This window comes from Crassostrea angulata, chromosome 8 (genome assembly GCF_025612915.1).
Source record: "Crassostrea angulata isolate pt1a10 chromosome 8, ASM2561291v2, whole genome shotgun sequence".
NCBI classification, from domain to species: domain Eukaryota; kingdom Metazoa; phylum Mollusca; class Bivalvia; order Ostreida; family Ostreidae; genus Magallana; species Magallana angulata.
This window is the reverse complement of record NC_069118.1, coordinates 42,201,335-42,216,244: the sequence shown is the minus strand read 5'-3', so window position 1 is coordinate 42,216,244 and position 14,910 is coordinate 42,201,335. Positions and strand designations below refer to the sequence as shown.

Below are 14,910 nucleotides of genomic sequence, written 5' to 3'. Positions count from 1 at the left end.
TAAAAAACATATCTTTTTTTTTTAAATATATAGATATCACACAAAACAGCAATTATATGCGAAAAGTTTATTATGAATAAAATAGTTATTAAATATTTGAAGGAATTAATTGTAAATTCAAAAAAATAATCATTTAAGTCTCATTTTTAACACCCCCCCCCCCCCCCCCCGTTGAATGGTGTAAACATGTAAATCTACAGAATAAATATGTAAAAACTGATAATTTTTAATTAAATAAACTCAAGTTATAAACAGTGATTCGTTAATTTGTGCTTCTTTGCTGTTGAATTTTGAACCGGATCAATTTCAACGGATTAGGATCTTTATTCAACAACTTTGGTCTCAATACTCAACGTGGAAAAATGAACCCCGGGTCAATTTTCAACCCGGGTCAAAATTCTTCGTTACAGCATGTTTTGATGGAGTCCTTTTTAACGAACTAGGTTGTCAACTGTTATACGTATTTGTAGTTCAATAATTCATCTGGTACATATATTTATGTTCCAATCGTCTCTGCTTCTCCACTCTTCCTTCTTGTCAGGCTACACAAAGAGCTTTAAAAATTCAAGACAATACTTCAAAAATAGTATTCAATGCGTGTTAAATGTGGGACCAAGTAAACGCAGCTTCATGTTTATTTTTCAACGTGCGCTATAAGTTAACATCAACACAAGTCATTTATTGATGACACTTTTGAAAAAAGAATAAGTACACATGTATATACAAAATACGTATCATTTCAAAGATTACGGATCTAGCTAGAAGACAGTCTTGTTCAATATTTCTTAATATTTACATCTATTGAATGATTTATTTCTTACGAAAATTATAGTTAATTCAAAAAGAAAATTATCTAAAGAAACTACCAGGCTGAAATCTAAACGCCCCATTTATCGGTTGAAGCGACTAAAACTGAGAGGAAACTGACAGGACGGAAATATTCACACCCCGTTTATCGTTGGGTCGATACCTACAGCGACCCAAGAAAAATCACAGACTACACGAAATAATTTTGAAGATGTCAGACGCAAATTCCCATAGGAGACGATTTAGCTGTTTCTTTTAGATAACTTAACTGTTATCTAGTGAATTTTACTTATTTTTTTTACAATTATTTTTTTTTTATTTATTTATTTGTAAGAGAACTAAAATAGGTTATCATTAGTTATAATATATAACTGTCAAATAAGCTAAGGTCCATTGTAACCTATATTGATGTAATTTTGCTTTAAATGGCGACAATGTAAAATAGTCTATATACATATAGGAATGACGTGTTGTTAAAATATCCAAATTGTGTAATATTACTAAAAAAGGTTTTTGAGAAGCTGCGCCCGAAAAACTTTGAAATACTTATCAACAGTCTATAAACAAAGTGAATGCCAAATTACATTATGTCAGAATGTCATTACAGTATACATTTAGGCAATGTTGTCGATGGCCGAAGAAATTTGAACAATCTTACTTTAAAACATTTTATAGTTACATCAATTCAGAACATCGAGGTAACATAAAAACCTTACTTTATTCGCTAGTTTGTGCCCACTGATAATTTATTCATCTGGATCATCTGTAATTTACTCCATTAACTTTCTCTCTTTCTTTTCTCTCTTATTCAAGTCATGAGCAGCAATGTCCTAACTCCGCCTTACTATGATCTGATTTGACAGAGGTCAGTCAAAACTTTTACGGAGTTAAAACCCGAGTGTTAAAAAATTTCTACGTAGTTCACTGTGTTTCTGACTTTGTATATGAAACTCGTTTCGTTTTAATTGAATGACATCAATTTTTAAAAATAGTTTATGAAGTCTCCTTTAAAAAAATGTACACTGTGGTTGTACATGTAACAAGTACTCATATCACAGTGTAATTTGATTGTTATTATTTATGTTTATATATTTTACACGTGTTAGATATTTTACAAATGTCAGAGAGCAATTAACTTTTTGTCATAGACAGTTGAATCGTTTTCGTTAATTACAATAATTGTACTCTTATGAACTCTATCAAGTATATTACATTATTTCTATTTGTTAATAACCATTTTGACCACTATCTGATCAACTTAAAAATTACTTTAAAATCCCAAACTATTGCGTACTAAATTATCTAAATGTAACAGAGACAAATATTCTTGGGAATAACCCTTTATTGTTTGGCATGCACACCCAGTACTCTACCGATCGAGCTAACGGTTAAACCAACTAGTTTTAGCTAGTAGGTGTGCCATTTACTTGACTCTACCACAAGGATATTGTGTGGAAAAAATCTTCTTCTTTTTCTATCATATATAAATGGAATTGGATCTCAAATTTAGGAATATCCAATTTTGAAACTCCAATTAAAAAAGAATTAAACAGGTTACTAGATAATGCTGTTTTCAATTCCTATTGCATTCTTATTATCATCTGTTTACAAAGAAACACAACAACAACAAGATTGATTTGGTCAATTTATTCTACACTGAATGCATCCATCATACAGTTTGACTATTTTCCGGATCATTTTATCGTTCCAGTTCTTCTTTTTAAACCAGAAAAGCTATCAAAGATTGCTTATTTTCTTGTAGTTCTTCTACCAGTAAAAGCCCAAAAACCTCTATAAAATAAAAACTCAAATTCAATTTCCAACAACAAATAATGTAAACCAATAAATGTAGATTTTTTTAATAAATAGCTTCTGATCAAAATATTAATTAAACTGTTTCGATTAGTATGAATTTGAATTTAATTTTTTTTACATAATCTGATGACTTAATTGTTTCACTGAACTATTAGTATAGTGTCGTGTAAAAATATACAAAAAAAATGTTATGTAAATCACTTACCGATACAAAAACGTTTCCAACACGGCGCCCTGTCCTCTTTCGTACGGATTTTGCATTTTTCGTTGTTTGTTTCCGCCGTTTTGGGGGTCTAGTTGCTTTTCGGTTAACATTGCGTCTCCGATGGGAAATTTCACCAACTAGAACCATTCTAACCATCTTGTCTAAGACTTCGAATGTTGAAATTTCCTCTATACTTAATTATGAGAATAAGATTTAGACATTAATGACGACGAACATTTTTAATATTGTACATGTATAAGTTATTATGGTCAAAACGACAAAAAAGAGTGTTATAAAATCGGGAAAAACCCAATTTAGACATTGTAACAACAAATTAGAGAATGATTTGTAAGAGAAGCGATATCTTTTTTTTTCATTTTACATGCGAGTCCCACACAAATGGTATAATTCTTACCTTATGCTGTTTATTTCAGTTTAATGAGAAAGCCGCCTGAATGTAAAATAAATTGGTAACTTCAAAATATGCATGTACCGATGGACCAATCATAAGACGCAGACCAGATTTAAAGGCCAAGGACCTGGTTTTGCACGCTTTCTTAAAAAGAAGAAAAAACCTGCTCGATCCACGCTATGAGATGTCCCTATTTTTAGCACAAAACATTGTATTTCATATTCATGACCTGCAGCGTTTTTGCATTTTTGCTTGCGAAGGCGCCCGGCTATATCAGATAACATAAAATATGTCTCAAACAAGTAGCGCCTAATTATTCATAAAATGTTGGTCTTAATTTATTTGCTGTATTTTCATAAATCGGGAATTTAGAATATTTCTCTGGCTTACACACAATACGTTATCGTAATATCAATCAACACTAATATCATATCAACATTTTAATGAAAACACAAGGCATGAACACAAAAGGTTCCATAGAAATCTTACAAGCATTTTCTCATATATAAAATTATCAATTTAGATGCTGGCCGATCGTTCTAGAATAATCAATTAATCATTCACTTCACGCTTGTTTGAGTAAATTAAGCTACTTTAGTTAATTATATTATTATATATACATGCATTAGCGATGGCAGTTTCGGACAGGTTGCTCGACAGGAACGATGGTAACTGGTTACAAAATTTGTAATCGGTTTATAAATAAAACATCAAATTGTACAAAAAAAAATCATTCCAATTTCACAAAATGAACACCATTCAATACGTTGATATCTAATCAAGCTTAAATGGATTATATCAAATTAGAATCATTGCTTAGTATCGTTGTACCTACATGTCCTTTCAATATGTTTAGTTTTGAATTAATTTACTGAACGTAGCATTTACAGATGCTTTTATTTGTCAAAATTGAATACATGCAACTACATGTACGATCTAAAAGAAAAACACAGTCATATCTAAAGTGATGGATGTAGAATTTTAAAGGCAAACTTGAATCATTTGCATGACATTTGCTGACTTCAGTTTATTGGTTGCATAGACTATGAAGAGGAAACTTATTGTACACCTCTTTGCTTATTGTTTGATATGTTTCATTAAATAATTATTATAATAAAAAAATATGATATTCTGTATATTTGTAATATGAAGATTAAAAAGGTCCACAAGAGGAAATAGAAAATGAGCTTCCATAACTTAAAATTTGTTCAAGGTTATCAATGAAAAGATATTTAACTTTTTCATATGTTCATATGGTTGGCTTGTCTCTTTTTAATATTCTATGTTTATGGTATGTTTGATATAATTTAGAACGGACTGTGTATCTTATGTCTGTTTAGGACATCCCACTTAAAGATAAAATGATAACAGGATGATCATTGCGGCATATTACCGCTTCTAAATCCGTTATCGTTCCCTAGTACAGCTTTCAACTTTTTATGTAAATTTAATAAGGAGGACACTTTTCAACTTTAATGTTCAACAATGAATACGATAACCAAAACGTTAAATTTCACGGTGTTTCTCAAGTACATATTGAAGATAACTGTAATAAGTTTGTCCGTCGGTAGTACTTTCAATATCAATTAAAACAAATTCTGGATTTAAAATTTACATTCTTCCTTTCATAGACAATATTGTGCAGTAGTTTTTCTAACTGCTTCGTATCAAGGTATCTTTTTCAAGGTTGTTCCGGTTTCGTTTTATTTGTTTGCCAGGTGCGTCGTGTCGGTTTTCTTTTCTGCGTCATCTAGTTAAGGTAGCCCAAAATATAACCCTGCGGTAATGTGGCATTTCTAAGATTCTATAATTAGTATACATTTTTCCAAATTTTTTTTTGAGATGCAGGATACCACTTTTTTTTTCTAAAAACCTATTTTTTATCATAAATATATTTAATGTCAAACTAGTCACCAATTCCACTATTTTTCTTTTCTTTTTAAACGATTGCGTGCCCAAAAAAGGTATAAAACTTCCAATGTTCAAGGATTTCGTTTTATGATAAAAGTCAAGTTTTCCTGTTCATTTCATCAAGTAACAACAATATTGCAGCTAATTTTGACTCCAAGCCTGTAATGACTCCAATGTTAACTGCAAGAACCATCTCCTTTTTTCGCTCAAAGTCCGTGACAGTACTGTCAAATAAAGGTTTTCTGTTGCCAGAAAAAAAAACACGTTTGACATCTAAGATACTTCTATACAAAGATTTGTAGAATCATCAGTCATATAAATCAACAATCTTAGTAAACAACATAAGCTGTATTGCTTAAACTGTCTTAATTCTTATCACAATTAAAGGAGTAAGAAATCGTATAACCTATTCCGAAAAAATTCACGTGGGAACGCAAGTATCTGGATAAGTGAGACTCCACTATATTTTTCTCGTCTGAATAAAATACTACTCGGATTATAACAATGCAATCCAATGTATAATTTAGCAAAAATAAAAAAATCTTTTCCGATAATTTCCAAGAAAAATATACATCTCTTGCAAACCACATCAGTTTTGGTAAATTAAGTTCATCCGCACCGCTATCTTCAGATAAAAACTTAAAGAACAGCTCTAAAAATATTAGAGAGACATTCTATATTGAATGCTTTTTAAAAATTGATTTCGTAAAAGTATTAAATGTGTGTCATTTATCAAATTCAACTTTTTGAGAATTATTATGCACCCTTTAAAATCCTAGATCAAAAAGACAAAAACACAATGCATGTTCATCCAATTTTATTCAGACTGATAAAATCCGTACATCAATATACAACATATATGATTTCAAAAACAGCTAAAAATTTTCTTTGAGATTAGCTGTCCATATATCCATGTTGCACTTATCGGGTACTTCTCATAACCATTCCAGTGCTCATTGCATACGCCCAAATTGCTCTATAAAAAATATGTTTTGACTCTACTGTCAACAATAAATAAGTTATACAGTAAAGTAACCTTAACAGTAATCAAATATTATAATTATCTTCTGCATGCGACACATTAAGAAGTTTGAAACTGTTAATTTCATCACAAAGACATAACCTAACATAACCCAGGGCTTTTGATTAAACCACTGAACTTATTTTATTATATAAAATAACATGTTTTTTTAATTTGCAGAAAAGAAATATAAACACTAAGGCTTTTATATAGTACTCACACTAAATCAGCACGGGGTCTTGTACATGTCCTCCTGCGTTTTATCGTTTTTGTTGAACTTATTGGACAAACACTTCTTTTCTGCTTTACTTTCCTAGTTTTCCTTGTTTGCCTTTTTTGTTTTCCCGTAGCACCGATTATGACAATGCCGAACTCCCTAATCTTTGAAGAACTCCGTCTCATCGTTACTGAGGAATATATAGTCTTCTGTCAAACTATATCACTTAGTTTCTTTATATAAGATGCAAACAGGGTTCAAAACTGTAACAATGAAAGTATATGTTCATTAACACTAAAAATAACGATAATGGAAACATTTAAGGAGCATGTATTATGTGAATTTAAACATTACTTTTGAAACAAACCCCTTCAAAATATTTTCAAAGACAAATGAATTATAACCAAAGAATAAATTGACAAGCTAATTTCTCAAAAATAGTTTCCTACCTTCAAATGTGTATTTCAATTTTGCTTGAAATCCCTCAAAGTCCAATGTGAATATGAAATATATCTGACAAAGACTGATATAATGCAAGCTGAAAGCATTGGGTTTTCCCCCATATATAACGCCATGAAGCGTATATGTTGCACAGGTACACGTCCTCTTAGCATGGATGTTATAACTTATTCGCTGACTTTGAGAAATTTTGACTAATGAAAGGTTACATAACAAATGCATATTTCACAGCCATAGTTAGGGTTAAATTTCTCGATATTAAAAAAAAAACTTTTTTTTTCTTTTCAAACGGGGTATCACAAAAACGTAAGCATTATCAAGTCTAACATGCTTTGTTATTTTGTTTCCCTGATGGGTAAAGTTGAAAAACGTGTATGTATGTCTTCAACAGATATTAAGACATTATATATTTACATTTACACATTGATGCATTGTCTTATTTTCTGAAGAAAAACCACAGTGTTTGTAAACAAAAACTCAGTAATCAACATTTAAACAGGGGTTTTTGTATGAAAGTATTTATCCGTGAATTTGTGTTATGTATAAAGGTTCTAAAATATCAATTTTAAAATAGTTCAGTGTTTTTTTTTCTTTATGCGCTAAATATACATATTGCTTATTTTTAGAAAAGGGTATTTCCCATTCTAACAATAATGAGAAATAATGGGAATGTTTGTTATGTTTAGAAGCGTTTCAAAGCATGTGTACCTGTACCTGTAACATACTTTACTTCTGACTCACTTTTGAATATTTGGACCAATAGTTTGGCGCAAAAAAGCTTACCCTGATGAGTCGGATATTTCATGTCATATACGCGAACAATCCAAAATTTACCATGCTTGTGCAAGAGTGATTTTTTTTCATTTGTTTTATGACTAAATATGTAGATGTCTTAAACACAGAAATTTATAAATCCTAACTTAAAATGTCATGTTATATTAAAAGAAAATCATCACAATCAAACACAAGTGTAAACATGAATGAATAATATATTTTTTTATTAATATCCGTATGCCATGCATGGTGTTTCATGTCACATGAAAGTGCATTTCGTAAATATTGATGAAAACCTGACAAAATATTCAAGGATTACCTTTAAAAACCTTAGTATCTAACTCAGGACGAATCTGTGCTATGAATTTACCTGAAATGTGACTTAATGGTTTTCGAAAAGGTGATTACTTGACACAGTCTTGCAAGCAGACCAGATACCATGTCAGTCATTAACTGCCAAATGCACTAGCTTTGGAAAACAACACATACACGTACGTTAGGCAAATATTCGTAGGTTTTTAAATTGAATTTCATGAGAAGCACTATGAGCTGTTTTGAAACGTTATCAGAATATGTGCCCTTTTAAAATATACGCTAAAAGGTTGATCAAAAAGTAAGCAAAAGTAAGCAAATAGTACATTAATAGTTATATATAATAAAAATAATAAATATGTAACATTAAAAAGAAAACGAATGGTCACAAATTAGCCATATATAGAGCTTTTTTTCAATGCGATTATTTTTTATTTGTTTGTTTGTTTGGGTTTTTTTTTTTTTTTTTTTTTTTTTTTTTTTTTTTTTTTTTATAAATAGAATCCATGTGGTTCAGCTTTTTGTTTGTGTATTTTTCTGTATCTATTTTTTAAACTCTTTATTTCAATATTTATATAAATATAGTTCAAAAATATTCTTATACGATCACGATTATTCATTTCTTTAAAAAAAAAAACCCGGTAGTTAAGTCTTTAAACATAGACAAAGTCGAACAGGCATATTTAAAAGCAAGCCGTATATTTTCTTTTTTTCTTGAGTAACAATTGTTTATGGTTAATCATAATCATAAGATCATATTATGCTCTTCGTATGAACAATTTCTAAGGCGATGCAAACTTCTAACAAACAAGTTGATAAAACAGGACTATCAACAGTCTCGTTGGAAGTCTCTCTTGTCGTAAGTTCTATGGTCGATACAACGACCTTGTCAGCAAATACAAACTTCCACTGGGTCGCATGCTGACTGACGTTTATCGTGCTAATTGTTAGACCATAACTATTCACCTAAATGTCTACGGACTTTTCCGTTTTTTCCCGATTACGACAAAGAGCACACGGCGGGTGTGACCGGCCAGCTGATGATGTTCACTCCTCCTAGGCACCTGATCCTACCTCTATCCTATTAGAGGTCTGTGTTGCTCTGCTTTGAATTTGTATTTAGTTTTATTGATTTTTGAGATGGTTGACAGTTCGTTATTGTCATTGTTCATTCGAAATAAAAATAGCATTGCTAAAGATACAGCGTATTTGTCAGAAATTTGCATCCTTATATGCCAACTATTTCAAGACTTTATTACTTTTGTGACTTTACTATGGATCAACCCTTGTATATGTATATCGTTCTAGTCTTGTAACGGGAAAATAATATTACCTTACATAAAGATTTTCAGTCACGAATTTGCATCGTTCTACGCCAACTGTTTCTTCTTTTCCTACATTTATGACTTTACTTTTGGATCAACCTTTGTTTATTGAGTTAATCTTGTAACACAAAATAGAAATTTTGAGGATTACTTGTTTTGTTTGAGATATGTGATGATTGTGATAAAATGTAGAATTTTATTTTGATAGTGCACACGTACGTAATGCTTTTTGACATGTTCCCCTTTATTACCGATTGTATTTTATAGCAAGATATCTTAATTTGTACTATTATTATTTACTTACTGCATCAGATGAACATGAATATTTGATTGTATTTCAATCTTTCAGGTCTTTTATTTTCGCTGGCAAGCTCTATTTCAAATGATTTCATAATTCATAAATTCAGTATTGTAATTTCAGAATTTCACGCCCGATGTGAATTACAACTTTTTGTGCACTAGCAATTTATTGCGATTTCTGTATAAAATTGAATTGTTGTATGAATTGCTATGATTTTATTTGTCACATATTGTGAAAATCACCTAATTTAATTGTTGAATTATATTTTATACATTTGTCTATGTTATTGCCGGTGACTGCCGGTGCTGCCGGTGATCAGCCGTTGATCCCTAGGGAAGCGCTTGGGTCACCGGGAGGACTCCGTATGTGTATAAAAAGGGAAGATCACTCTATCCGGTGGCATCGGGGTTTAGCAATTGAGGTTAGAGGGTGTTTTCTTTTTCTACTTTGATTATTTTTGGTAGAATTAGGAGATTTTGAATAATTTATTTATTATTTCATCGTAGTATTACGGGTTAATCTCGTTTACACGATATTAATAATTAATATTTAGGGAGTTTGTATTGAATTAATTTCGATACAGACGACATAGTTCGTTTTATTTACGGTTAGACAAAGGGTTAATCTCTGAAGTCTTACCGACTAAATAATTAGTAAACGTTGATAATTCTTTGGAATTTTATTATTCTAAATAAGTTAATTATCGATATTTATATTATCACATGTTTATCCCAATATACAGTGGATATTACGCATGGGATAAATTTTTGATATTCCACTGTGTGTTCTTACGCCACGTGACGTCATAGTTAATCATTACGTAGGTTTAGACGGTTGATTGACGTAGAATGAAAAAGTAAATAATTAATTCAGTTGAGGGGTGTTGAGATATAAATTTGAAACATTTAATGTTGTTTCAGTTATTTGTCATGAATTCATAAATAAATGTTCGAAAATAAATGTCTGTTTGTTAAACTTCAAGGAACTTTTTTCCATGCGTAACGTTGTTGACGTGTTGTAAATAATGTGTTGTGCGGCTCACAATCACAATTTTTACAGAAAAAGTTGGGATTAGGTAAAACATGTGATAAAAAGAATCTCTCATGATATGCGATGGTATATGATTTTTATCCAACTCGTTATGTGTTTTCTATCCCCTCGCCAAGGCTCGGGGATAGAAAACACACAACTCGTTGGATAAAAATCATATACCATCGCAAATCATGAGAGATCCTATATATATTGTTACAGTAGGAATAATTTATACGTAAATTTAGATTTATTGTTGTAAATAATTGGCAAAGCTTTGCGTTAACAGTTAAGTGAGATATAGTCTGGTTATTCTAGATTATTTCTCGATTTCAGTAATATATATTTGTACACTGATCGGGTCATTCTCGTTTAGTGCCCCCTCCCCTTTTATTGAATTAACGTACACACGAAGGTTGTGCTGTAGTCCCACTGTTCGATTTGGGTAATTCCCGATTGTCAGTGAATTAAATTTACGTAAAATTTAAATAAGTCTTATATTTAATTACCCTCGGTAATAACCTAAATACGAGTCCAAACACAGATAATTCTCGTGTTTTATCAAAAGGAGTAATATTAACGAGAAATTCGTAGTAATTTGTCAGAATTAAATTCACGGGTTATTCTCGTGCAGGATTGCGTATATATATACTCGTGCAATAGCAAGCACTCAGGTCCGTTACATTTGGTGGCAGCGGTGGGATCTGTCGGAAATACATCGGCGGATCCAGTGATACGTAACCAAGAACCAGTGCTGAGAAATACCTTACTACCAGTTTCACGGACAGGTACAATACCTGATCCAAGACCAGCATGAAGCTGTCCGTAAATCCTGGACACTCAGAGGAGGCAACTACAGAGGAGGAACTCCTCATAGACATGTCGCCGTCTGAATTGAGTAGAACGCTCCAGAGAAATCACAGCAGCTCTGATGACCATGAAACTACAGAAGATGAGTTTGTACCAATTAACAGACCAAGTATGTCAACTCCTACATCAAAAGCAAAGAGATCAACCAGGACTTTACGACAGCAAAGAGGGATAACTCCTTAAGCCACTTGTTATGCCGAGCTGTCAGAACCCCTGAATCCTACAATAATGCTGTTACAGATTCCATGAAACTGATGATGGAGCAGATGGCCCAGACAATGAAAGCCATGCAAGGCATGATGGAGGCTACTACAGAGACTCTCAGACATGTGAATAACCAGAAACAGTCTGTCACAAATCAGTATCTACCGGTATTATATTTTTTCTTTACATATTAGTATCCTGTAGGGACCCTCTTTAACGTTCCTGTGTAACTAGTTTTTACCCGTAGTGTACCTCTCTGGACACGGTGTCAGCTATAGTACGTATTGGTCAGTTCTTTTCTATTGTTCGATTACTTTATTTAAACTGCCGCATTGCAGACCTGGCAGACAGTGGCCACGTTTTCTCCATGACAGGTATGAGCAGCTAAGGTTTTGAGTAACCCTTTCTCCTATTAGGGGTAAGTTAAACTATTTTATACGTTTGTAATTTAACTACGGCTCAGTCTTTTTACATTACTGTGGAGTTTATATTAAGTATCTTTTGTTACTTTTGATATACTGGTTTTACGAGGTAGAACTGTTAAACATAGGTGCTTGCTCGCGCGTGTTCCTGTGTGGTCACGTGTCGAGTGTGTGTGCTTTATATTGGGATATAAATGCATGATATACTTGTATTTTGCCGTGTAGTTCGGTGTACTTGTATATTGTCCGTGTAGTACGGAGTATTTGTATATCGTTTTGACGTGGTTTTCCTTTGTTAAGTAGTGTGATACTCTTAACGTTATGCAGTGATCGTATTCGCTGTGGTTTCGTGCTATTGTATGGCGTGCTGTTGTTGCCATAATGTTATATTTTAAGTCCGTGCGACTTAGCCTATGTTTATGTAAGGTATATTAATCATGTTACTCAAAATATGTTTATTTGTTTAATTTAATAAGGTCCCTATCCAGTTTCTGGCAGTCCATCGCCGTGGTTATACCTGTCCGCCACTGTCTCACGCCATGCCATATCTACCCACTACTCTTCTACATGCCTGTGACGAAGACTATGGACATCAGAAAACTTAAATATCTTATTGTTTATAATATGTATATTTGTTTGGTTTTATTTTATATAAAAATTGTAAATATAAAACGAATTTTGTTGTGTTTGACTGAACAGTCACGACGGCTGTCGTGACACAGTCCAAGAAGAGCAAACTGAGCTAACTAAACTCAAATAGTAATAAACTGGACCCTACTAAAAGCTGTCATGAGGAATCAAGTGAAAATACAGACGAATCTGAAATAGAGCAATCGACCAACTCTATAGCCACTGAGGATTTGTTCAAGTCAAGGAAGTCAGACAACCACAAGCTTGACTGTAAACTTCCTCCATACACAGGCTCGGAGAAATGGAGAGTATGGTTAAATTGCTTTGAATCAGTGGCCAAATTAGCAAACTGGACTTCAACAATTATTGCCTAGAATCCAGGGTAATGCAGCTGACTTTGTCTTTGGTCAACTCAAGGAGGAAACCATGGCCAGCTATGAGACTCTAGTGGCAGAGACCGAGTCCAGATTCGGAACCCTAGAAAAAAAAGGGTTTATAAAACCCAGTTCAACAACAAAAGACAAGGAAGAAATGAAAGTCTTGAGAAATAAGCCGCAGACACCAAACGTCTGTATTATTGGGCTCTCCCTATCAGAGACGCTAGGACTCGTCAGGAGGACCTGATTTCAAAATTCCTTTAAGGTCTTTGGGATTCTAAGGCAAGACAGTATATTTAGTTGCACAGAGATCCATCATCAATTGAAGAGGCAGTACAGCAAGTTGCAGCATATATGTATATATACATCTCCATCCCAAATGAAGAGAGACGCCCTAACAGGCAAGCCAAGACTTATGAAAAGGGAGACAACTTCACACCTGGAAAGGGTAATTCTAAGCCCAGAAATACAGCGAATGGAAACTGCTTTTTCTGTAACTTACCTGTACACTTTGCCAGAGAATGTCGAAACAAAAATAAAAGAGAGAAATTTAGTAATAAACAATTCCAACCAAGACAAGCCAACCAGACATCTCAAACAAATGAGGAGCAGCAACCAGCTATGAGACAGATTGACTCAGCTCCTAGTACCATGTCACAAAATGCACCAGAATTTCATCCCAACTATCAACAAAAATGACAGGCGAAAATTGTGGGCAAATGAAGGAGAACCATTTAAACGGGATAGGGTCAACTCTATAGGCCAAGAGACGACCCATCAGAAGTATAAAGGCCAAAATGACTGTGGAAATATTAATAACTGAATCTTTGCCAAGTGGTAATCTGGAAGATGAGTCGGGGGAGAAAGATGAAAATCAAGGGAAATTCCTGCCTTGCGTCGGGACGCTCCTAGTTGAGGGGAACTAAGGATTTGCACTTCGGGAGTACAAGTTAAGAGACAGCTCCTTAAGGCAGATGCACGGGTATGATAAGGCAACTCTCAGCGATCAAATTCCTCTGATCGACATGACGTCACAATAAGCAGCATGATGTCATATTTTACTCAGATACATGTCGATTTTGACTTTATCTCTGGTTTAAATGATAAAAACTACAGGCATAAATTATCACTAGAAACTATCCTAACTGAATATATCTTCGATTTCTCTCTATAACGTATAATTATCATTGATGACGTCACAAGCATGTCTAATAGAGAAGATCATGTCGGGAGACAAATCATCGGAATGCAGTGTAAACAATGCCGAAATGAGACTTATTTAATAAAGATACCTAAGATTTAAATGAGTGTCAGTTAGGATATAATCAGGATAAAATAGGCATGGGTATTTTTTTTAATCAGCGAGTGTTATAAGGTAAGCAGATCGACATTTATATGGCTTGACCAGCCTTTCCTCTGTCAGTGTGTACAAAAAAAGGCAAAAGTGTAACACTACCCCGGATATTATGAAAGATGACTTTGGTAAATATCAACGGTATATGACCTAACCTACTTGAAAAGTGGTGCTAGAATCCTGTGCTTCGTTGTTTTAAATGAAAAATGCGTAACTATTAACAATGAAATTATAAAAGTTGAGAGGGTTTCCGATTGATATTTACAATATTTATTTTATGCGATTAACAATAGGATTTTAGCAGTAATATTAAGAAACATGAGCTAATTGCCGATCGAATTATTGTAGCAAACAAACAAATGAACTTCGGGGTAGTGTTACACTTTTTGATTTTTTGTTAAAGTAAAAAAGAGATCTATTTTTAACTGTCACGTGATACCATGGCACGGTAGCTTCAAAGATCGA

General features: G+C 33.0%; 3 long non-coding RNA genes across 3 annotated transcripts; 1 reads left to right on the top strand and 2 right to left on the bottom strand.

Annotated features, from left to right (window-relative positions):
• Window positions 1–2,439: 2,439 nt before the first annotated feature.
• Window positions 2,440–3,421, bottom strand: LOC128161227 (uncharacterized). The gene is made up of 3 exons (XR_008240342.1): window positions 3,243–3,421; window positions 2,828–3,020; window positions 2,440–2,598 (listed from the first exon to the last, which is right to left on the bottom strand). It is a non-coding gene; the product is annotated as an uncharacterized LOC128161227 (long non-coding RNA).
• A 2,541-nt stretch (window positions 3,422–5,962) lies between these two features.
• Window positions 5,963–7,005, bottom strand: LOC128161585 (uncharacterized). Its single transcript, XR_008240390.1, has 3 exons — window positions 6,838–7,005; window positions 6,392–6,651; window positions 5,963–6,126 (listed from the first exon to the last, which is right to left on the bottom strand). It is a non-coding gene; the product is annotated as an uncharacterized LOC128161585 (long non-coding RNA).
• A 4,815-nt stretch (window positions 7,006–11,820) lies between these two features.
• On the top strand, window positions 11,821–12,756 carry LOC128161634 (uncharacterized). The gene is made up of 2 exons (XR_008240397.1): window positions 11,821–12,080; window positions 12,561–12,756. It is a non-coding gene; the product is annotated as an uncharacterized LOC128161634 (long non-coding RNA).
• The last annotated feature ends 2,154 nt before the right edge of the window (window positions 12,757–14,910 follow it).